Source organism: Canis lupus, chromosome 10 (assembly GCF_048164855.1).
Source record: "Canis lupus baileyi chromosome 10, mCanLup2.hap1, whole genome shotgun sequence".
NCBI classification, from domain to species: domain Eukaryota; kingdom Metazoa; phylum Chordata; class Mammalia; order Carnivora; family Canidae; genus Canis; species Canis lupus.
Genome location: NC_132847.1, coordinates 53,634,468 through 53,658,398, shown reverse-complemented (window position 1 = coordinate 53,658,398; position 23,931 = coordinate 53,634,468). Strand labels below are relative to the sequence as shown.

Genomic DNA, 23,931 nt, shown 5'->3' with positions numbered 1-23,931 from the left:
AATAGCACTATGTTCTCAGAGTAGATACCTAGTCCAGTTCTTCCTGAATATCCACAGCAAATAAAAAAAAACAAAAACAAAAAAAAAAAAAAAACAAAACAAAACTGGAAAACAAGAACTCCCTTAGGCTATGCCAAGGCAATGAATAAAGAGAAGTAGGGGAAGCTGGATGGGCTGAGGTAGACCCCACTGCAGAAGTCTGGGCCACAGATAATTTTGGGATCCAGAATTAGGAACTAAACAGACTAAAGTAAAATCACATTGACAAAAGCTATTTAAGATTCAAGGCCCTGGTTTCGTGATCTCAAATTTTGCAGTCCCTCTTTGCCAATGGCAGTCCCATCTCCGTGGAGACTTGCTAGTCAGGTGGCTCTCACACGGCCCTAATTCCTAATAACTCAACAATTCTACTTAGGACTCATCAGGAAATTGACTGTCCTTATCTTCAAAGAGCACTCAAGTTGCTGACTGCAACATAATGCCAAACAGAAGTCAGGAACCCTTGAAGCCATGGAGCATAAAATGCCAGATACATCAAATATATAATATACCTTTCCACTCAGGAAAGGTAAAAACACCCACAGAACAGGAAAAACACTGAGTCCAAAGAACCACAGAATTCTTCTCAATATAGGGCTCCAATTAACTAGTAATCCAGTTAAGCCATTTCTATTTCTTCTTCTAGAATAGAAGAATTTCGATTCTACCTCCTCTGAGCCTGATCTAATGAGAGAAGGTCCTTCTCTTCTTTAGGTCAACGAAAGGTGGACAAGTTTGATTCACCCAGCATATCCATGCCAGGCTCTCAAAACTTCCTACCTCTGCTGCCCTGCAACATTCTTCATGACAATCCACAATAAAACATGGCCTTGTTAGCCAGGAATCAGGCACTCAGTCCATGCAGGCCACCCTAGAAATTGTCACTGCAGAACAGGCAGCCCTATATGGTAGATAAAATAAGCCTTTAAATGAAGAATGATTTCCTTGGCTTATCCAAGATCCTGAGGAGAAAGTGTTGATTCCAGAGCCAACATTTGCCTCCCTACTGCCTTTTTCCAATAACATTGCTTCCCCCTCAACCCAGGAAGAAAATTTAGATTCCAAGAGAGCTAAACAACCCATTTTTTAGCCATCCACCTCATTATGCAGCCAACACTAACAGCAGAGCAAATACCTCCTAACCCAGTCGGGAGCTGGCTGGATGACAGAAGAGATAAGGACTGACAGTGCAACTATACCCACATCTAAATATAGAAAAAAAAAATCACTTGAAAAGTGTCAAATTTCAGTGGAAGTCACAGCCAATTTACTGAGGAGCTTCCCATATTTCAGCCAGAAGAAAAGAGGTAAAGGGTTTAAAACAAGAAATATAGGGAAGACTGATTAAGTCAGAATTCCCTCCCACTCATAAAGAGACCAGAGAAGTGGCTGTCATTATCAGGTTTGGATCTAGGCTTCCTATTCTGAGAAGCTCAAATTCTGAAGAGGTAGGAATGATCCTCAGAGCTAGGACACTGCCTAAAGAATATACTTCTTCTTACCTTATCCACCAGTGGCTCCAGGATCTGGCTGAGGCTTCTAGATGTTATACCTGAGGTTAAAGTGACCCTGTTTTGGTCATTTGCCTACTCAAATGCATGCAGCCCATCTTCTATTCAACTAGGGTTTTCCAGAAAAAGAAAGGCTCAGACAGGAGAAGATGGGTTTATGACACAAGGCACAACATATCTGCAATCTCTAGTTATGGTCTTCAAACTTCACAGGAGAGTTCATGTGGCTTTGATCATAAATTACCGTTGTTACCTTTCTGCTTTCCTATGCTTCAGCAAAAGCATGGAGAGTAAGTGGGAAAGTGATAAACAGCTGTCACTACAAGCTCTAGTAAAAAAGCAGGCTCCAAAAAAAAAAAAAAAAAAGAAGGCTCCTTCTACCATGCATCAAGGCCCATAGACTGTCAGGTGTCACATGACCAAAGGACAGTTAAACCTCTTCTGTGGACTAGCCTTTTGGGATAAATGTAAAATTTGCTTCCTGAGCCATGTGAGGAACAATGCAGGCCCCTTGTCACAGTGAATCCGGCTTTTGGGAATCCTAGGCAGGCTAAAAGGATGGGGGTGCTTTTTAGAGTTAAGAAATAGCACAAGCACCCACCTCAGTTGGGAAGCTTCCTCAAAGCAGGGGTTTTCAAGAGCTGCTGGGCAGAATTGGAAAAACAGATTGGGTTAAGAAGGAAAAGGCATTTATCCAGAAGCTGTGAAATGCTCTGAACAGACATTCTCAAGGTCTGGTTCCCAATTTAAATCTTTGCAGGGATCTTCGCCTAGAGATAGATGAGTCAAGATGGAAATTCAACATGAGACATTGACACTCACGCAGAGTTGTGGGAAGGTTCAGAGCTGCAGGAGCTCTAAAGGGGAACCAAATGGGTGGGTTAGTCAGAAGACCACCTGGCATATGAAATTTATCCTTAGTTAAAGTATCTGAGTGGAGTCATAGGGATACTGGAGGAGGGGCTCATCAACTACAATTCTCCCCTTTAATATAAACTAGTCTAAGTCTCCCTCAAGCCATATACAACTGGGCCAAAAGCAAAGAATAAGCCTGCTCTAAACTTGGTCTGCCTTTTCAGATGTCACTGCTAGGTTCCTACCTCATCTCCCAATGTTGACAATCACCAACAAGGATGCAAAGGATAGGTGGAGCCAAAGTCTGACCTACAGCAGAGTAAGTTTTTGACTCTTTTTCTTCTCTAAGTAAAAAGCCAGAAGCAACATGAGAGGCTGACATGAGTCACACAAGTAGAATCTGTTTCATGAGGAAAATGGTTTGTTCTGGTGACTGAGAAAAGTCTTTTTTTCCCCTTAGAATTATGCCCTCTATAAACTACTCAGAAATTGCATACAGAAGAGAATGATGAGTGACGGGAGGTGATTCTCCTTCTTCCCTCAGGAACATGCCACTCTAGGGAAGTGATGAGCCTGGCAGAGATGTGCTGACTTCTGATGTGCGGAGGCATAGTTGCTACACAGACTAAATCAGACCTGACAAGCTGCAAGGCAGGCCTACGGAGTCACAAATTGCTGACAAATTTCAGTCCTATAGTCAGGTCAAGCACCAGCCCTGCTTAGCAAAAACTTAAAGAAGGATAAACTCAGGACTGCCAAGCTAAACAGGTTTTTAGCCTGTACCTCCAAAGGCTGTAACCCCATTTCCATTCCAGGACCAAACAATTAAAAACTTATAATTGAAGTAGTCTATGTCTCTACCGCTCTCTCACATAAACCTGTTCGAAAGTCACAGCTCTCAGATTTAGAACGAAGGCTGGTCCTGAACTAGATCTACTTATATACATCCCAGTCCAATCCACAAAGTACACTGGCCCTAACTCAATCTCTATACCCCAAGGAAGCCAATTCTCATTGGGCCATTTGTGGAGGATTCTCTAATAAGAATCCAAAATTTGAAATTTTTTTGAGAAAAATTTTATTTAAATTCAATTTGCCAATAACTAGTATAACACTCAGTGCTCATCTCATCCTGTGCCATCCATAATGCCCATCAAAATCTGAAATTTCATGGGGAAATTAACCCTTTGTATTATAAAGAGACTATATTCTAACTGGCTTAATATTGATCGAATACCTCCTTTGGTTCTTTGTAGCTGAGATATACCTGAGGGTAAACCCAAATCTGGAGACTTCTCTTGGTGTTCAAAAATATCTGGCATGAAGCACTGAATTACAAAAAGGTAGCTAATGTTCAAAGGGAAAGAGAGGACTTGAGACAAATCTCTTAAGGATCTCTGACAAATAGCAGGGAAGTAGGGTGGGGAGAAAGGGAAGTACTTAACTATTTGAGTGGAGAGAGAGCTAGACTTAGCTTGCAAAGCAAAGAATGCCAAGGGAAAGCCTGTTGGTGGCAGCAGCACTGGAGTCCTACACTGCCAGCTCAACCCATACCAATCACACAGGGATATGACTTCTCTGCTTAGACACAAGACCCTTAAAACTTCTATATTCTAGTTCTCCATCCAGTGACAGAATCGCCTGCAAAATCTTTTGCGCCCATATCACATGTCACCAAGTCTAATCTATTGTACCTTCTTATCTATAAACTCTGTCCCCTTCTCTACAACCCTTAATCTAGGCTTATTTCTCACTTGAGTTACTGTAAAATATTCATCCTCCCTAGTCTACCCTCCTGCAAAACCACTTCTCTACTCCCAATTCATTTTTAACAAATTGTTAGAGGAATACCAAGCTTTTATATAGCCCTTAGAAGGAATTAACCCTGCTGACACCTTGATCTTGGACTTTCAGCATCTAGAACTATAAGACAATATACTTCCGTTGTTTAAGCCACCCAGCCTGTGGCACTTTGTTATGGCAGCCCCAGCAAACGAATACAGTACATTTAAGGACTACTAATACAATCCTGAAAAAAAAAAAAAGTTTAAGTAGTAAATGAATACTTATTAAGTACCTAGATGTTGTACCAGGCATGATGAAAAGATATGATCCTTGCCCTTAGGGAGGTCATAACCTAAGAGGGGAAATGTTTGGGCATCGGCATTATTATATCCATACTATATATCCTAAGGGAGAGCAGTATTAGGTTTTGTGCTTGGGTGACCAGTAGTGGCATTGACTGAAAGGATATACAGGAGATGACGTGGAGGAGAAAGAAAAGACAATGAGTACAGTTTGAACGTACTGCATGTGGTGCTTATGAAAATTCTGGAAGCAAGATCCATAGGCAGCTAGATATATGCATATGGAACTCATGAAAGAAGATTGAGGTGAGATAACAATTTGGGATTCATCAGCTTCTGGGTAAAGCCATGGATGAGATTATCTAGGGCAGAGAAAGAGATGGAAAACAGAGCCCTAGGAATCATCAAGTTTTAAGGGGCAGGCAGATAAGGAAAAATGCTGTAAAGGAAACAAAGATGGAGCTGTCAGATATAAGAAAAGGGCTTGGAGGGAAAGATACCACAAAAGTCAAGAAGGAAGACTGTTTTAGGGAGAAACCAGTCAAAAGTTTTTATCTCACCTGTCATAAGAAATGCTCCAGGATGCTCTAAGGACATCTAGAATGCCCTTCCTAACCTGTCATCTTTGTCTATTTATGTTTCGATGTCCTCAGGTGTGGACCAAATAAACACATTTCCCTAGCATGCTTGAAGATGACAACTAGTAAAGGGAAGTAGAAGCCTAAGGAATTATGGAAAATTGTTACAATTACCTTTTCCCTTTGGCTTCAAGAAGTCTTATTTTATACACAATGACTGTACTTCAGGATATGACTATTTTGGAATGGTGGTAAATCTCACTGCATTGTTTACAGAAAGAATGTTGCTTATAAGGAACCATGGATCTCCTTAATAACATATGTTGATAAATACAGGAAACAAGTTATCCCTTGATTTCCATCTTTCTAAACTCACATTATTTCATTTCTTGGACATTTTCTGATACTTAATAATTGCTACTTAGTACTCTCTGGGAATTCTTCTGACTTTTCTGACCACCTAACTCACAGGGTTTGCTCCCTCCATTCTCTAAGTGTTAATCATTTCCTTTACAACTAATTACTTATACTGCCTTGTAACATCACTTCAAAGTTTAAAGCAAAAACAAAAACAAACAAACAAAAAACACCCAAAGTTTAAAGCAAAGCTTTGCGGGCTGTTTATTAAGTATCAGAAGCTAGAAACTCATTACAGTTCCTAGCAAAGGAGTTAAAACATAGATATGGATATGAAAAATCCAAGTAGAAAGTAGAAGTAACAAGAAAGTAAGTGGCCAGGAATAAATCTAAATCTTTGAACTCTGTTTTCTACCTATGTGTACTAGGCCCCCAAGATGATACTCCAGGTGAATATCCACTTGATTCCTAAGACTTCAGACTCCTGTATGCCTCATACCTTAATGTGCCAGGCTGGGCCATAAAGATGTCTTTCACTGAAGATCAATTCAAAATACAGGTTGAGCAGTTTGCAACTTGATCCCTTGTTCCTGGGTCACATCCTTGACTAGACATCTGAATTTCTCCCAGTGCAAGAGGAGAATATACATATAATATCAAAGGCCTAAAGCAGTTTTCTTAACCTGACTTTTCATGCCCCCAGTTTATTTCAACTGGCAGAGCTCCTGCCTCCAGCATTACAGCCTAATTAAAGTGCCTATCCTTTGGGCCTAGAGTGAGAGGGCAGCTTTTAGCAACCCTTTAAAGGTTAGAGTGAATGACTAATATTTATCATAAGAGACATAGTTAAAATGTGGGAGAATTGGAGAGAGGAAAATATTTCTAGCTTTCAAGGTTCTGATTTGGATAGGAATCAGGAAGACTCTCTGAAAGAGGTGATATCTGAGCTTAATTCTAAAGGATAAATAATATTTGGATATGTGGAAACTGCACAGAAGAAAAGGTATTAGGACAGAGGAAACAAGATGAGCAAAGATACGAAAAGGAGAAAAAGGAAGATGTTGTTGGAAAATAAAGGAAATGTATATTTAGTGAATACGAACAACATGCAAGGCCCTGCTCTACATGTATTGTCTTATCTACTCAATATTCATCTGCTGAGGCAAATGATATCCAATTCAGGGATGAGAAAACTAAGTTTCTAAGAGACTAGGTGACTTGTCCAAGCCTAAGGGTATATAGATAAGTAGTGGAGCCATATTTCAAACTCTGGCTCTGGCTCATTCCAAGTCCCAACATCTTCCAACTATACAATATGGCCTCTGGGTTAGCAAAAGTTAGAAACATAAGTTGGACTAAGTCGTAAGTAGTAATGGATGCCAGGCTAAAGAGCTGGGACTCTAATTTAACTACTAATAGAAAGAAAAAGTAACCTTCCTTCCTCCTCTTTCTTTCTTTAAGGAGAAACCTTCAATCATTCGCTCATTTACTCTCAGATATATGTTAAGAGCTTGCTGGGTGACAGACATTAGAGAGAGAAAGTTAAATAGACTCTATTCTGTATTTCCATGCTATTTTTATTTAGCTTTTATTTAAATTTCTTATTGAATTATATAGAAAAGTACACAAATCAAAAGTACATCAACATAAACAGAATCCCAGTCAAGAACAGAACATTGTCTGAATTCCAGAAGCTCCCTTGTACTCATATCTTGTCACTACCAACGCCCCCTCCCATTCCCCTACAAAGGTAATCACTGTCCTACAATCTGATCCCACAGATTACTTTGACCTGTTTCTGAGCTTAATATAAAAGGAATCATACAGTATATATTCTTTTTTTTTTAAGATTTTATTTATTTATTCATGAAAGACACACACAGAGAGAAGCAGAGATACAGGCAGAGGGAGAAGCAGGCTCCATGCAGAGAGCTTGATGTGGGACTCGATCCTGGATCTGGGGATCATGTCCTGAGCCAAAAAGGCAGACACTCAACCGCTGAGCCATCCAGGCATCCCTACAGTATATATTCTTTTAAGAAATATATAATCTTGAGATCAAATGCTCACAGATTTATTTTTTTTAAGATTTTATTTATTTACTCATGAGACACACAGACAGAGAGGCAGAGACACAGACAGGGAGAAGCAGGCTCCCGGAGGGAAATCTGATGTGGGACTCGATCCCGGAATTCCGGCACCATGCCCTGAGCCAAAGGCAGATGCTCAACCACTGAGCCACCCAGGCATCCTTATTCACAGATTTCTAGGATAATATGATAAACACCAAAAATGACTTTATGAAATACTATAGAAAAATAGAAAACTGAGTAACTATCTGGGAACTCTGAGGAAGGCTTCAAAAGATGTAACATCGAAGTTGAGCCCTGAGCATAAGTGATAACCATGAGTAGTGCTCTGTTTCAGGAAGACAATGCTGGCAGTGGTATACACAATGTAGTCCAAGATGAATAAATAAAAGCAAGAAAAGCTTTGGAAGGCTAACATTATAGACTAAGCCGTAGAGAGGATCTGAACACAAAAGGGAACAGAGAAGAGACATATAAAAGAAATCATGGAGAGAAAAAGAGCAAGGTCTGGCAAATGATCCAATGTGGGAGGCAAGAGAGAAGGAAGAATGACACCATGATTTTGAGTGGGTGAGTAGCAGAATGACGGTGATTTTAATACAAACAGAGAACAAAGAATAAGAATAGGCCTAGGAGGGAAGTTTCAAACATTGGGAAACTGTGAAAATATCTAGTAGATAACTAGACATGAAGGATAGAAACCAAGGAAAAAGGAGGATTAGAAGTATAGATTTGGCAATTATCTGCTTAGAAAAGCTATCTGGGGGGCACCTGGGTGCCTCAGTGGTTGAACATCTGTCTTTGACTCAGGTCGTGATCCCGGAGTCCTGGGATCGAGTTCCACATCAGGCTCCCTGCGCAAAGCTTCTGCCTACGTCTCTGCCTCTTGTTCTGTGTCTCTCTCATAAGTGAATGAATGAATGAATGAATGAATGAAAGGGAGGGAGGGAAGGGAGGAAGGAAGGAAGGAAAGAAGGGAGGGAGGGGCGGGCTAGCCAGAAGTCAACTGGCAGCCTAGCACAAAAGCCAGGATCAAGCACAGTACCAGCCATACAGTAGTTGCTCAATTAAGGATTCTGGATTAGAGGCAGATTCGAGATGGGGGGTGGGGTGGAGGAGTCCAAGAGGAAAACTGTAGAAAGAGACAGGCAAGGTAAAAAAGGAAGAGAATGGGAGAATCTAGAATAATAGAAGTCAGGGAAATAGGAAGTTACAAATAGGGAGTTTTAAAACACACACTGGAATGCTGCAGTGAAAAATGACAATAAAAACTGAGGAAAGTATCTGGGGGAAAATGTAAATATTAATTATTTCTATCTCCCCTCTGGCCTATAAGCTCCTAAATGATAAGAAAATGTCTTAAAATAGCCCCAATACACCCAGTGGTAACAACTTAATAGTTGGTTTGATTTAAAATGGAATAGTTTTATCAGTCGCTTCCTTTTGCATAACTTTGGCAACAGGATTTTCTCTCACAGAGGTAGAGTTCTTTCCTAGCCCATCAAATATTCCCATTGGATGGATAATCAAACAAGCATTAAGAGTCAGAGAAAGTAATAGAAAGCAAGAAGAGCTGCTTTGTTATCTGGAAACAAGTAATTTTAAATTTTATACACAGGTATCAATCAGAGTTGTTACTCATAAGAATTTACTAAATACCTTTCTTTACTGATAGGATGCCCAGAAAATAGTATCAGCTGGAGCTAAGTCTGCTACCAGTATCTGATAACCTCCTCTGACTCTAGGCAAGTCAACGGTATCATGGCATCCCCAGAGATGTTTTGATATGCACCTCAGAAATGAGAGCCAATCTCCACTCCTTCAAATAAGCTGCCTCAAATCCCAAGCACAGATGTGACATCTTATAATTCACAAGGTTCAGTCCCAACCTAGAACCAGATCTAAGATTTATAGAAGACCAACCACTGACAAACACCCAGATCCAGGCCCATAAACATGACCAGAACATTTTAGGGGGAAAAAAATCCCTGAGAAACATTATACATTTCTCCTGAGAAGCAAACAAAAGCAGCTCTTGGAAAACATTCCCACCAGGGCCCATGGTAGCCTTTGTCCACCTCCCCTAGACTCCTCAGGGCAAGGCATTCATTTCACTGACCTCTTCCTGCCAAGCCTCAGAGAAGCATCAGTGTAGTAGATAGATAGCCTCCTCTGAGTGATCTTTATAGTTATCCCAGGAATCCTATGCTACCAAGGAGTCCAGATACCTATAAAAACCTGAAACCCTAGGGCACTGGCTCCTTGCTTCTTTAACCATCAGAAGCACTTTCTCTGTGTTCCTCCTACTCAGTAGCAAAGGCTCCAGCTGTGAGCAACACCTCTGGCAGGTCACTCAGTCCTAGGCTAAGGGAAGTCATGCGAGGGCCCTGAAAACCAACAATTCTGGTAATATGAGGCTTGTTGGTGACTCTCTTTTTTTTTTAAATTTTTTTTAAAATTTTTATTTACTTATGATAGTCACAGAGAGAGAGAGAGAGAGAGAGAGGCAGAGACACAGGCAGAGGGAGAAGCAGGCTCCATGCACCGGGAGCCCGACGTGGGATTCGATCCCAGGTCTCCAGGATCACGCCCTGGGCCAAAGACAGACGCTAAACCGCTGCGCCACCCAGGGATCCCTGTTGGTGACTCTCAAACAATTTTCTAGAGCTTTACACTTAAAAAACGCATTTTTCTATGATCTCACCAGAACTGTGTTAAGAGAGGACAGCTATCCTTACTTTTACAGCTGAGGAGATTGAGAAGTAGAAAATAGTGTTTTGGGACACCTGGGTGGCTCAGTGGTTGAGCATCTGCCTTCAGCTCAGGGCCTGATCCCAGAGTCCTAGGATTGAGTCCCACATCAGGCTTCCTGCATGGAGCCTGCTTCTCCCTCTGCCTGTATCTCTGCCTCTCTCTCTCTCTCCTTCTCTCTCTCTCATGAATAAATAAATAAAATCTCAAAAAAAAAAAAAGAAAAGAAAAGAAAAAAATAGTGATTTGCTCAAGTTCTCTCAGATTTCAAGATTGAGTACTGCAAGGACCCAGATCTTTCTATTTCCAGTTTAGCCCTACATTTTAGTAGTAAGAGGGATAATTCTAAATGGACACAAAAGACATTGTATATCACAAATGGGGCCCCATATACCAGCCTGGCAACCACAATTCCCACCAACTAGATCTCAGGAAACAGATTCACAGGTGACAGACACAGAAGCTTCTATATTATCTTCTTTTCCCTTCTGCCTTAAAGGCATTATTAGTTTGTTAGGGCTACCCTAATACCACAGACCGGATGGTTTAGGCAACAGAAATTTATTTTCTTACAATACTAAAGGTTAGGAGTCTAAGATCAAGGTGTCAGCAAGGTTGCTTTCTTCTGAGGCCTCTCTCCTTCGCCTCAGATGGCCATCTGCTGTCTTCACAGGCTCTTCCATCTGTGTCCTAATCTCTTTTTATAGGAACACCATTCAAATTGGACTTGGGACCACCCATATGACCTCAATTTACCATAATTAGCTCTTTAAAGGCCCTCTGTCCAAATATCACATTCTGAGATACTGGGTATTAAGATTTCAGTACATGAAGTAGGGCGAGGGAGCAGGTGGTGGCACACAATTCACCCCATAACAGAAAGAAAAGGTAAAATCAGGGTTTTGGTGGTACTCTGGATTTAAAAGGCAGAGGAAAAAAGGACACAATCCAGAATCAGAAGCCAGGTACCCTGATGTTTTCCTTTCCTTTGTAAGGAAACTTTGGAATGGAATAGAAGAAACATACTGGCTGGTCACTTTATAGAGAAAAAGAATTAGGCCAGTCTCCGCTTCCTTCTCTGTTCTGGCCTGCTTCCTAACAAACGTGGATAACATGGGCAGGAGAATCAGGTGTGTCCTTTCTGGGTACTCCTGCTCTGTTCAATGCAGGTGGGAGTAGGAAAGGTAGAGGGCCTGTGTTCATGTGTATAAAAATAAATTTTAAATTTTTAAAAAGATTTTATTTATTTATTCATGAGAGATACACACAGAGAGAGGCAGAGACACAGGCAGAGGGAGAAGCAGGCTCCAGGCAGGGAGATCAATGTGGGACTTGATCCTGGTACTCCAGGATCACGCCCTGAGCTGAAGGTAGGCACTTAACTGCTGAGCCACCCAGGCATCCCAAATTTTAATTTCTTAAGAATATCACAATTATTACTCACTCAGCTTCATCTTTGGAATTTCTTTCTACCTAAGATTTTAGTTTTACCAAAGCAGTTGAATTCCAAGCACTGAGATAGATTTGTGTATTAGAAAAATAGAAAAGGAGGAACAGAGATAGGCTGTAGGAAAAACTGGCAGCTCAAGAGCATGCTTTGTTACTGAACAACTGGGCAAGCTACTTCTACACCCTGTAAAAAACTTATTTCAGAGGCTTAGATAATATTGCCAATTTCTCCGCAGACAGGCAACAAAGAGAAGAAAGAAAGGTTGCAGGTTAGGGAACAATTAAGGCAGAATGAGGCAAATTCAAGAAAGGTCCAAAGAAGTTTAAAAGGAACAGGGCTGCACAACAAATATCATTCTCAATGGGGAAGCACTGGGAGCCTTTCCCCTAAGATCAGGAACAAGACAGGGATGTCCACTCTCACCACTGCTGTTCAACATAGTACTGGAAGTCCTAGCCTCAGCAATCAGACAACAAAAAGACATTAAAGGTATTCAAATTGGCAAAGAAGAAGTCAAACTCTCCCTCTTCACTGATGACATGATACTCTACATAGAAAACCCAAAAGTCTCCACCCCAAGATTGCTAGAACTCATACAGCAATTCGGTAGCGTGGCAGGATACAAAATCAATGCCCAGAAGTCAGTGGCATTTCTATACACTAACAATGAGACTGAAGAAAAAGAAATTAAGGAGTCAATCCCATTTACAATTGCACCCAAAAGCATAAGATACCTAGGAATAAACCTAACCAAAGATGTAAAGGATCTATACCCTCAAAACTATAGAACACTTCTGAAAGAAATTGAGGAAGACACAAAGAGATGGAAAAATATTCCATGCTCATGGATTGGCAGAATTAATATTGTGAAAATGTCAATGTTACCCAGGGCAATATACACGTTTAATGCAATCCCTATCAAAATACCATGGACTTTCTTCAGAGAGTTAGAACAAATTATTTTAAGATTTGTGTGGAATCAGAAAAGACCCCGAATAGCCAGGGGAATTTTAAAAAAGAAAACCATATCTGGGGGCATCACAATGCCAGATTTCAGGTTGTACTACAAAGCTGTGGTCATCAAGACAGTGTGGTACTGGCACGAAAACAGACACATAGATCAGTGGAACAGAATAGAGAATCCAGAAGTGGACCCTCAACTTTATGGTCAACTAATATTCGATAAAGGAGGAAAGACTATCCATTGGAAGAAAGACAGTCTCTTCAATAAATGGTGCTGGGAAATTGGACATCCACATGCAGAAGAATGAAACTAGACCACTCTCTTGCACCATACACAAAGATAAACTCAAAATGGATGAAAGATCTAAATGTGAGACAAGATTCCATCAAAATCCTAGAGAAGAACACAGGCAACACCCTTTTTGAACTCGGCCATAGTAACTTCTTGCAAGATACATCCACGAAGGCAAAAGAAACAAAAGCAAAAATGAACTATTGGGACTTCATCAAGATAAGAAGCTTTTGCACAGCAAAGGATACAGTCAACAAAACTCAAAGACAACCTACAGAATGGGAGAAGATATTTGCAAATGACATATCAGATAAAGGGCTAGTTTCCAAGATCTATAAAGAACTTATTAAACTCAACACCAAAGAAACAAACAATCCAATCATGAAATGGGCAAAAGACATGAACAGAAATCTCACAGAGGAAGATATAGACATGGCCAACATGCATATGAGAAAATGCTCTGCATCACTTGCCATCAGGGAAATACAAATCAAAACCACAATGAGATACCACCTCACACCAGTGAGAATGGGGAAAATTAACAAGGCAGGAAACAACAAATGTTGGAGAGGATGCGGAGAAAAGGGAACCCTCATACACTGTTGGTGGGAATGTGAACTGGTGCAGCCACTCTGGAAAACTGTGTGGAGGTTCCTCAAACAGTTAAAAATATACCTGCCCTACGACCCAGCAATTGCACTGTTGGGGATTTACCCCAAAGATACAAATGCAATGAAACGCCGGGACACCTGCACCCCGATGTTTATAGCAGCAATGGCCACGATAGCCAAACTGTGGAAGGAGCCTCGGTGTCCAACGAAAGATGAATGGATAAAGAAGATGTGGTTTATGTATACAATGGAATATTACTCAGCTATTAGAAATGACAAATACCCACCATTTGCTTCAACGTGGATGGAACTGGAGGGTATTATGCTGAGTGAAGTAAGTCAGTCAGAGAAGGACAAACATTATATGTTCTCATTCATTTGGGGAATATAAATAATAGTGAAAGGGAATATAAGGGAAGGGAGAAGAAATGTGTGGGAAATATCAGAAAGGGAGACAGAACGTAAAGACTGCTAACTCTGGGAAACGAACTAGGGGTGGTAGAAGGGGAGGAGGGCGGGGGGTGGGAGTGAATGGGTGACGGGCACTGGGGGTTATTCTGTATGTTAGTAAATTGAACACCAATAAAAAATAAATTAAAAAAAAAGGAACAGGGCTGGGAGATAATATTTGCAAATCATATATTTGGTAAGAACATATTAAGAAATCTTACAACTCAACAAAAAAAAAGACAACCCAATGTAAAAATGGGCAGAAGGTTTGAACAGATATTTCTTCAAAGAAGATATACAGATGGCCAACAAGCATATAAAAAGATGCTTAACGCTATTAGTCACTAGGAAAATGTGAATTGGATTCATAATGAGATACCGCTTCATATGCACTAAGATGATTTTAACAAAAAGATTAACAGGTACTGGTAAGGATGTGAAGAAACTGGAAAGCTCATATATTGCTTATGGGAATATAAAATGGCACAAGCCATTTGGAAAAGTCTGACAGTTTCTCAAAAGGTTAAACATAGTTACCATATGACCCAGCAATTCCATTCCTATGTACATACCCAAGAGAATTGAAGACCCATGTCCACACAAAAAAATGTACATGAATGTTCTCAATGGCATTATTATAATAGCCAAAAGGTGAAGGCAAATCAAATGTCCAACAATAAGTGAATGGATAAACAAAATGTGGTATATCCACAGAATGGAATATTATTCAGCCATATAAAGGAATGAAGTACTGATAGTTGCTGCAACACAGAAAAACCTTAAAAACATGTTAAGTGAAAGAAGGCAGATACAACAGGCTACATATTGTGTGATTTCATTTATATGACATGTCCAGAACAGATAAATCCATAAAGACAGAAAATAAATTAATGGCTGCCAGAGACTAGAGCAAAGCAGGGAATGAGGAATGACTTATTATGGGTATGATGTTTCCTTTGGAGTGATGGAAATGTTTTGGAATTAGATGATGGTGATGGCTGTACAACCTACTGAATATACCAAAATACACTGAGTTGTACACTTAAAATGGTGAATTTTATGTTATATGAATTATACCTCAATAAAAAGATATCTATTACTTAAAAAAAATAGAAGATTCCTTTTCCTTTTTTCAGTCCATGAAGGGGAAATGGTATAGAAATAGGGCTAGAATGAGAAGGCTGGAAGAATACACAAAGCACAGTGTACCTGTCTCTAATTCACCTTAGGACAGTGAAACCATGAGAGACTCCTAATTCTAGGAAATGAACAAAAGGTTGTGGAAGGGGAGGTGGGTGGGCAGATGAGGTAACTGGGTGATGGGCACTGAGGAGGGTACTTGATGGGATGAGCACTGGATGTTATACTATATGTTGGCAAATGAAACTTCAATTAAAAAGAAAAGTACAGTGAAAAGAGATGGAAGCCGGCTCTGTATGAAGGAAAAAAGGAGTCATAGTCATAGGTGACTGGAAAGATGAAATCTCGGAATTATAAAATTTCCTCAACCCAAAGTGACCAAGTATGAGTATGACCTCTCCTTTTTTTTTTTTTTTTTTAAAGATTTTATTTATTTATTCATGATAGTCACAGAGAGAGAGAGAGAGGCAGAGACACAGGCAGAGGGAGAAGCAGGCTCCATGCACCGGAGCCCGATGTGGGATTCGATCCCGGGTCTCCAGGATCGCGCCCTGGGCCAAAGGCAGGCGCCAAACCGCTGCGCCACCCAGGGATCCCCTCCTTTTTTTTTTTTAAAGAAATTTTTAGGTAGGAGAAGCTTTCTCATTCCTCTCCAAGAAACAATTGCCCAAAATGAGAAAGGACTAGCTTCCCTATTCTACATCCTTTGCATTCATCCTGTCAACAGATATTTATGGAGTATCTACTATGTGTACAACAAGACAGCTACCTATCCTTCCCTCCCTTTAAAGTTAAATGAAACTCCTACTCCTAATTACTCTACATTATAGAAGGGATGGTTCAGCTTTCTCTTACTTTTCAAGAGGCCAATCATATTTAGTAGGTTCAGGGTTGGTTCAGCAAGCATTGAAACAAAATACAGGAGACACAAAATAAGTTTTGAGAGATTATGTCTTTTGGTTAAATGTGTTGGATTTTAGATCTGATGGGACAAGAGAGTGCATAAGAAGTGGCTAGAAACACGGGTCTACAGTTCAGGGGACACATCTGGGCTAGATACACAGATAGGCGAGTAATCCACATCTAAGTGGTAACTGACATAATGAATGAGATTTCATAGAAACAATGTAGGGGTTATATGAAAAGAGGATTGAGCAGAGAATACCAGAAAGACCAATATTCTAGAAATGAGCAAAGAGAAATCAGAAAAAGGAGACTAAAGAGATCAGAGAATAGTGGCAATGGGGATGGTTTCTTAAATGTCAAAACACAAAGGAGTGTTCAGTGTTAAACCCTACAGAATGACCCAATAAGATTTGAAAGCAACCACTAATTAGGTAGCTATGAGTTCATTGATGACCCTCACAAATGCAGTTTTAATGAAATGATAATGAAATCAACTGAGACTTTCTTCAAATGTATTTCTTGGAAAATGAGTGCTACAGAATGCTTCTCTAAAACAGAATTTCATGGTCAAATAAGTTTGCAATAACATTGTGTACATTATATCCTCCTCTTTAAGAATCATAACAAGCCTACAAGAGAGTAATCTATTGGTGTTATACTCTACTGGAACCCATTGTTTCCCAAATTTCTTTGACTATGGAACTCTATCACATAATAGAGGACCCACTGACAGTTCCAGAAACTGGAGTCCTGCAGAACATTGTTTTCACACTCTAGAAAACAGAGTTCTAAGATTATGGTGGTAATATGGTAGAAAATAGTGTTAAAAACACAGACTCTAGAGTTAAATAGACCTAGGTTTGAATGCAGTTCTCTTACCAGCTAAGTGACCCTGATTAAGTTTCTATCTTTCTAAACCTCAATTTCTTAGTCTATAAAATGGGCCAAATAACAAAGCCTAGTTTGTAAATTATTGTGAGGGATTCATTTTGATAATGCATGTAAATAAAGTACTTATGTGGTGATGTAGGTAATAAAGTTTTTGTTCAATGAGGAGTTATGGAACAGATGGGACATAATTGCAACAAGGAAGGGGAGTATGAGAACAGGTTATGTGAAGATCTAGTAATGGCCTGGAAGTGGCAGAGAGCAGGTGAACACTAAGCCTCCCTCCTGACCCAGTAATGGGGCATAAAAAAGGCATATCCTCCTTAGCAAGGACTTCAGTGGGCTCCTGACTGGCTCAATTGAGTTAGTAGAGCATGTGACTTGTAGACCAACAAGATCAAGAGGATCTTGATCTTGGGGACATGAGGTCAAGCCCCACGCGGAGGGTGGAGTTTACTTTTAAAAAGGCCAGGAAGGGGTTAGCAAACAGCCAGGTTTCAGTCAGTAAAGAATATATTGATTCCAGTCTCAGACGTCAGTAAGATTTCATAGAATTTGCAATTTGCAAATTGCAGGGCAGAAGAGGCCTCTTAGAACAGCTACAGCCCTTGTCTAAGAGAGCTTTCTCCAGGTTGTGAAGCAGTAGGGCCTGGTCTTGGGTAGAGATGACCATGAAGTTTGAAGAGAGATACTAAAAGTTGTGGTTGAGAGATGTCTACAAGTATTCAGGATATTACTACAGGATTTGAATTTCAACAGTGTAAGTAGTAGCACAAGATAAACAATTTAAAAATCCATCAATAGAGCACACAGTATACAAATTATAATACAATCACCAAGAGAAATATTATGTAGCTATTAAAGAGAATGCAGTAGCTCTATACTAATAAGGAAAAATCTCCAAGCTATAACATTAAATTTTAAAAGGTAAAGGACGATGTATGTAATACACATGCATGCTATGCACACACACATGCTTATAAATGCACAGATTATCGTAGACTGATTCACAAAACATAGATAACAAAGTGATAAGGAAGATAGGGAGACTAGAGGCCTGGAAGTTTAAAATAAGAGGGAAATTTTGCATTATACATGTTTATGTTTCTATTTTTACACGTATTACTTATTCAAAACATTCTTTAGTTTTTTAATTGTTGAGAGTAGTGATGGTTCGGGAGAGGGCTGACAGATTATGAGAAAAAAAAGAGCAAAAAAGGTGATCTCCATGAGAGCAAAGAGGAGAGGTAGTAAAAGGTAGTCATACTCAGAGCGAAATCTTGAAGTTTAAAATTATACAAAGAATGCTTTCCTGATACAACTAAATCTAAGAGATGAGGTCCTCAGAGACTCCCCTTGAGCATCATTTTTCCCCAAGGAGAATACCTTTTTCAGAGCTTCAATAATAGCATGAGAAGGAAGTCTCTGGTAGGGAGAGAGTCGCAAATACAGAACAGTGCTTTGTGGGAGACAGTCGATTCATTCCGTCTTAATGATCTTCCCTGAGAAAATGCTGATCTCATCTCTCAGGCTGACCAGCTGCAATCTTGGATCCCATGAGATTGCTCCATTTAAACACGGGCCTTCTAATCTATTTGCTCAATTCTATCTCTGCTTTCTAAATAAGGCTCTCCTTCTTCAGCTTTCTTTAGCAACCTAAAAGCTTCTGTCAAGGCTTCCTCACGGCCTACCTCCATTTCTTCTCCTTCACTGTCCCTTCCACCTGGAACACCCACCCACCTGCTGCCACCACAGTCTCTGTTTCTAGAGCTAAAAGTCTCACCTCCTCCCCCAGATTTTTCTGCAGCTAAGCCAAATAAGGTACAGAATCATATCCATTCCACCCACACTACTAACATTACTGCAATGTCATCAAACACTTATTAAGTACATATGGCCAGGTACTCAGCCAGCCCAGATACAGAGATGACCTATCTGATCTCTCCCCTCAAGCTGCTTACAGGAATGGCATAAGGGAGGGTGGGGGGGGAGCAGCCCAGGTGGCTGAGCGGTTTAGTGCTGCCTTCAGCCCAGGGCCTGATCCTGGAGACCCGGAATCGAGTCCCACGTCAGGCTCCCTGCATGGAGCCTGCTTCTTTCTCTGTCTCTGCCTCTCTCTTTCTCTCTCTCTCACTCTCTCATGAATAAATAAAATCTTTAAAAAAAAAAGGAATGGCATAAGGGTAGCTAGGTTCCTATGGTAGTTCCTCAAAGTCTATTGAATGCAGTTACCAGCTGAGAAAGTACGAATGTCCCACAAATTTATGGGAAATAGTCATATCACAATCAAAGAAATCCAAATTAAAATAAGGGGATACCATTCTTCTGTCAAATTGGCAAACATTTTCTAAAATGATAATATTCAGTGTTGGTGTGGCATGTTCAAATACCGAAAGCACAAATTGGAAAAATCTTTCTGAAATCACATGCAGAAGTTTATCAGAAGCCTTTAAAAGATATATACTCTTAAACTCAGTAATTTATTTGAGAATCTACTTTAAGAAAGCCAAGTTAAAGAAATAATCAAAATCAACAGATTCATGCACAATGATGCTCATCACAGCATTATTTATAAAGAAATAGAAGTTGGTATAAAACATCAACATAATGGAATAGTACTAATCTATTAATAATCATGAAATCACGTTTTCAAAAAATATTTAATAACCCAGAATAAGGCTCACAAAAATAACCTAAGCAAGAAAAATTTTAAATGCACACACAGTATGGTCCAAATTCAGTAACTTTACATTTAATGTATATAAAAGTTATATAAGAAAACATAACTAATGCTAATATTTTATAGTTAGTAGGCTCTGGAAAAAATTAAAAATAGAATTAATTAAAACATAAAGAGGCACACAGAGACTTTGGTGAAAATACCAACAGAAATGTTGGGGCACCTGGGTGGCTCAGTCAGTGAAGCATCTGCCTCCAGCTCAGGTCATGATCCCGAGATCTTAGGATTGAGCCCCATTGTCAGGCTCCCTGCTCAGCAGGGAGTTTGCTTCTCCCTCTCCTCACCACCTGCTTGTGCTCTCTCTAGCTCTCTCTTTCTCACTCTCTTTTTCAAATAAATAAAATCTCTAAAAAGAAATGATGACAGACTTTTCTGGCTAGGTAAGCATCCATAAAAGGTTGGCTAAACACTCTGCCAGGTTCTATACTGGGCTCTAGAACATCAGCAATAAAAAGCATAACCCCAGCAATCAAAGATCTTACAAGTACATAGAAAAGTTAGATCAAAGAGTAAAAACAAGTAATTCCATTACATCATGGTAAATGCCAATCTAGAAAAAGTATGCACAGAGTCTGGAATCTTAACCCCCAAAACTGACAACTGACTGGGTTTTAAATGTAAGAATTTAGCTAAGTGGAGAAAGTATTCCATGCATGGTAAATAGCAAGCGCATAGTCTCTGAGATTTTGAAAAATATATAGTCCTGGATGTTGGAAATGTTAACTAAACAGAGTAGCAGAATGAAATAAGACCAAAATGGTATATAAGGTCTGTATCAGTGCTTTTCCAATTCTTTTTGTAGAGTATCTGGGTGTTTTGTTGTTGTTGTTGTTGTTGTTGTTTTTATTCCAACATGTCATGGACTGATATTTTTGGTCTATATACTACTCTATGAAAAAAGGACATTATCATGTGCATGGTATTACAGCAATCCAAATTGCCTCTAAATCCTCCCTTAGAGTACTTATTTCATCAAAGTAGAAACAAACAGTTCCTGGACTGGGGTGGTCCACGAACCACACTGGGAGTCGCACGGAGCTAGACAGATTATGAAGGTTTTATTTTATCATGAAGGCAATATGGAGTCACTAACGTATATTTTTTCTGATTTCTTCTTTTTTAAATCATAGTTTTACTAGATGATTCACAATCCTTAAAAAAAAAAAAGGTACTATTATTCTCCCCATCTTGTGGATTAGGAAAATGTAGCTGATTAACGTTAAAAAACTTTCTCACAATGATACATTGAGAAAGAAATATGGCAACCCATATCACAGGCAAGGGTTAATGTCCCTAAAACAATAAAAACTCCTGGGGATCAAAAGTTCAACAGAAAAAAAATGGGCAAAGAATACGAATAGACCGTTCACAAAATAGTAAATACTAATAGCCTTTACTTGTATGAAAACATGCTTTACTGTACTAAGATATGCAAACTTAAATTCTACTGAGACAACACTGCCTAGCAGACTAGCAAAAATCCAAAAGTTCAAACAAATCACTCTACTGGTGGCTTTAGGAAGGAAAAAAAGCACCCTCAGGACATTATTAGCAGGAGTATAAATTAGTACAGTATCTGTGGAAGGCAGATACCCTTTGAGGTAGTCATTAAAGCAGCTCATAAATATCCTTCTCTTTCTCTTTCAAGGTATATTATACTGTTTCACTTGAGGTTAAATATGGTTATACAATTTGCTTTATCCAGGGAAATGTGAGTAAAAGTGACATTGTATCTTCTAGGTGGAAGTTTTAAGAGCTAGAGTACAAGAGCTAGAATGCAATTTACTATGTTCTCTTTCATTGATCTTTTCTTTCACTATACCATCTATACTGACAATATCCTAGATGCAGGCTGCTCCATCACCCTGGACTGCAGAGAGAAGACAACTTAAAGCAGAACTCCTTGACATGCAGGATGACAAGGAGCATAAGAAAAATACACTTTTATTGTTTTAAAGCACTGACAAATGGAGGAAATGTAGCAATATTTATCAAATTTACAAAGGCATATATCCCCTCAAATATACTTGCAAAATGATGTATGTAAAAGGTGCTCGTTTACAGCATCGTTTGTTAAAGCAAATGACCACACTGTTAAATCAAATGAACCAAATTAACACCAAGAGAAGACTAGTCAAATACTTGCAGTACCTTCATACAATGAAATATCTGTAGTTATTAAGAAAAAATTCTCTTAGAATATGGAAGGATCTCCAAATGAAAAAACAAGATATTCTCAGGATGTATATCAATTTCGTTTTTAAAATAAAGTGAGAGGGTTACAACATATATTCATATTTTTTTGGACTTGCACAAAGCAATAAGAAACTAACAATTATTACCTTGGGCAGAGTGTTTAAGCGTGACTGGGTGGAACTTCCAATTGCTCAGGAAAAAAAAATTGTGTGCTGTACTTAACTTCCTACTGTCACAACCTCGATAAATCAAGCAAATCTCATGTTAAGTATAAATACCATACACCTGCCTCTATCTTAAATTGTTCTCACACCCTTCACTAAACTCTGGCTTATCTCTACCCTCTTGGCCATCTAATCAGCTTCCAGTTACATTACCTGTGTTAAGAATATATTTACTATTGTTCTCTTATTCAATTAAGTAGGAATGATTCTTAGTTACCCTTAAATAAACCATGCTTTTTCTCTAAATGATTCCAAGCTTTGCCAACAGTTTTTAGCTATTCTTTCTGAGACTCTGAATTGCCTCTTAAAACAAACACTTATTAGTGTTTGTCTCCAATATATTCTTGTTTTTCTCATTCAGAACTTTTTTGTGGATGTTATTTCTTTTACTTTCCTCTATAACAAAGAATTATAAGAAAATTAGAAATAAAAAATTAGTATTATAACATTGACTCCATAAATGTTTACTTTAAATGTTTATTTCATGTGAGTCTAGATCAACAGACTCCAAGTGTTTATGATTAGGCAGCCCAACCCATAGAAATATTTTTAGCACAATCTCAAACATATATATTTACTCATTTAAAACCTATATATATGTAACCATATTCGTACATTCATACATTATAAAAATGTAAAAAGTTTTTATAAAAGAAACAATCATTTAAGATTAATGATAAAAATATTTTTTGCTGTCACTAAAAATATTAGCAGTAATATTTTTAGTGAAAGCAATGTGATACAATATGCCTCATTATTTTTTAAATCCTATTTAACATTTTGTTATAGAATTATTTGAAAGTTTGGTTCTACATTCAATTATTTCAATACATGGTTTTCAAAGCTGTCAAAAAGATACAGATATGTCAGTCAAATGAAAGATGTGCAATTGGTTCCTACATAGCAATTTTTCAAAGATTTTGTTGAAATATGTATAAATAAGTTCTCATTTTCTCTGATATCTTACCAAATAGAAATATTTCTAATAAATAAATTCAAACCTCACTGAAATTTTTCATTAGAAATATTTTTAAGTATGTTAGTAGTTTCTTCCCAAGATTTTAGAACATGCAATTATGAGTTTTTATAGGTAACACTCATTGTTTCGGATTTAAAAAAGAACACACACACAAAAGAAAACATTTTCAAACATCTGTATTTAAAGCAGCTACCTTTTCAATCATTATTAAAACATTATCTTCTCCCCAAGGGTCCAATTAGCAGTGCTTATAAGAAGCTAGAACAATACAAGCAAAAAAAAAGGCGCAACAAAATAAATGGTAATGATGGATTCTAACTGTAAAATGTAATATCTAGTCCATGAGTCCATACTGATATAAATAAACTGATGGGAGAAAAAAGAAATCTCTTCCTTATAGAATGCCAACTAATGAATGTAGAAAGTATAATGGAAACAGAAAGTTCCCATTTGGCAACTACCATTAGTGGTGGTAGATTCAGATAGGAGTCATCAATGAATGCTTAGCTTGTAGGTAGGAGGCGACGAGGAGTAAGATATTGGCATAGTCTCAGAGTACACAAAACACTTATCAATTACAAAAGGAAAAAAGGTGCCTTGACAAGTTGGAAACCTGGCCAATAAAAACTTAACTAGGTGATTGAGGTTAACATTAAGAAGGGTAATACAATTCACTAAAAAGAGCCCAGCGTCAATTTTGTGTAATTCCTGCCAACAAAGCATGGCCCAAGTCTGAACATGAGGAAACATTGGATGGACCCCAAATGAAGAACATACTACAAAATAAAAGCCCTGTACCATCTGTCCAAGATAAAAATGAGGAA

General features: G+C 38.8%; 1 protein-coding gene across 9 annotated transcripts in view; it reads right to left on the bottom strand.

Annotated features, from left to right (window-relative positions):
• The window catches only part of UNC13B (unc-13 homolog B), a 231,502-nt gene that overhangs the window by 60,558 nt on the left and 147,013 nt on the right, over positions 1-23,931 (bottom strand). The gene's annotated exons all lie outside the window — the stretch shown is intronic.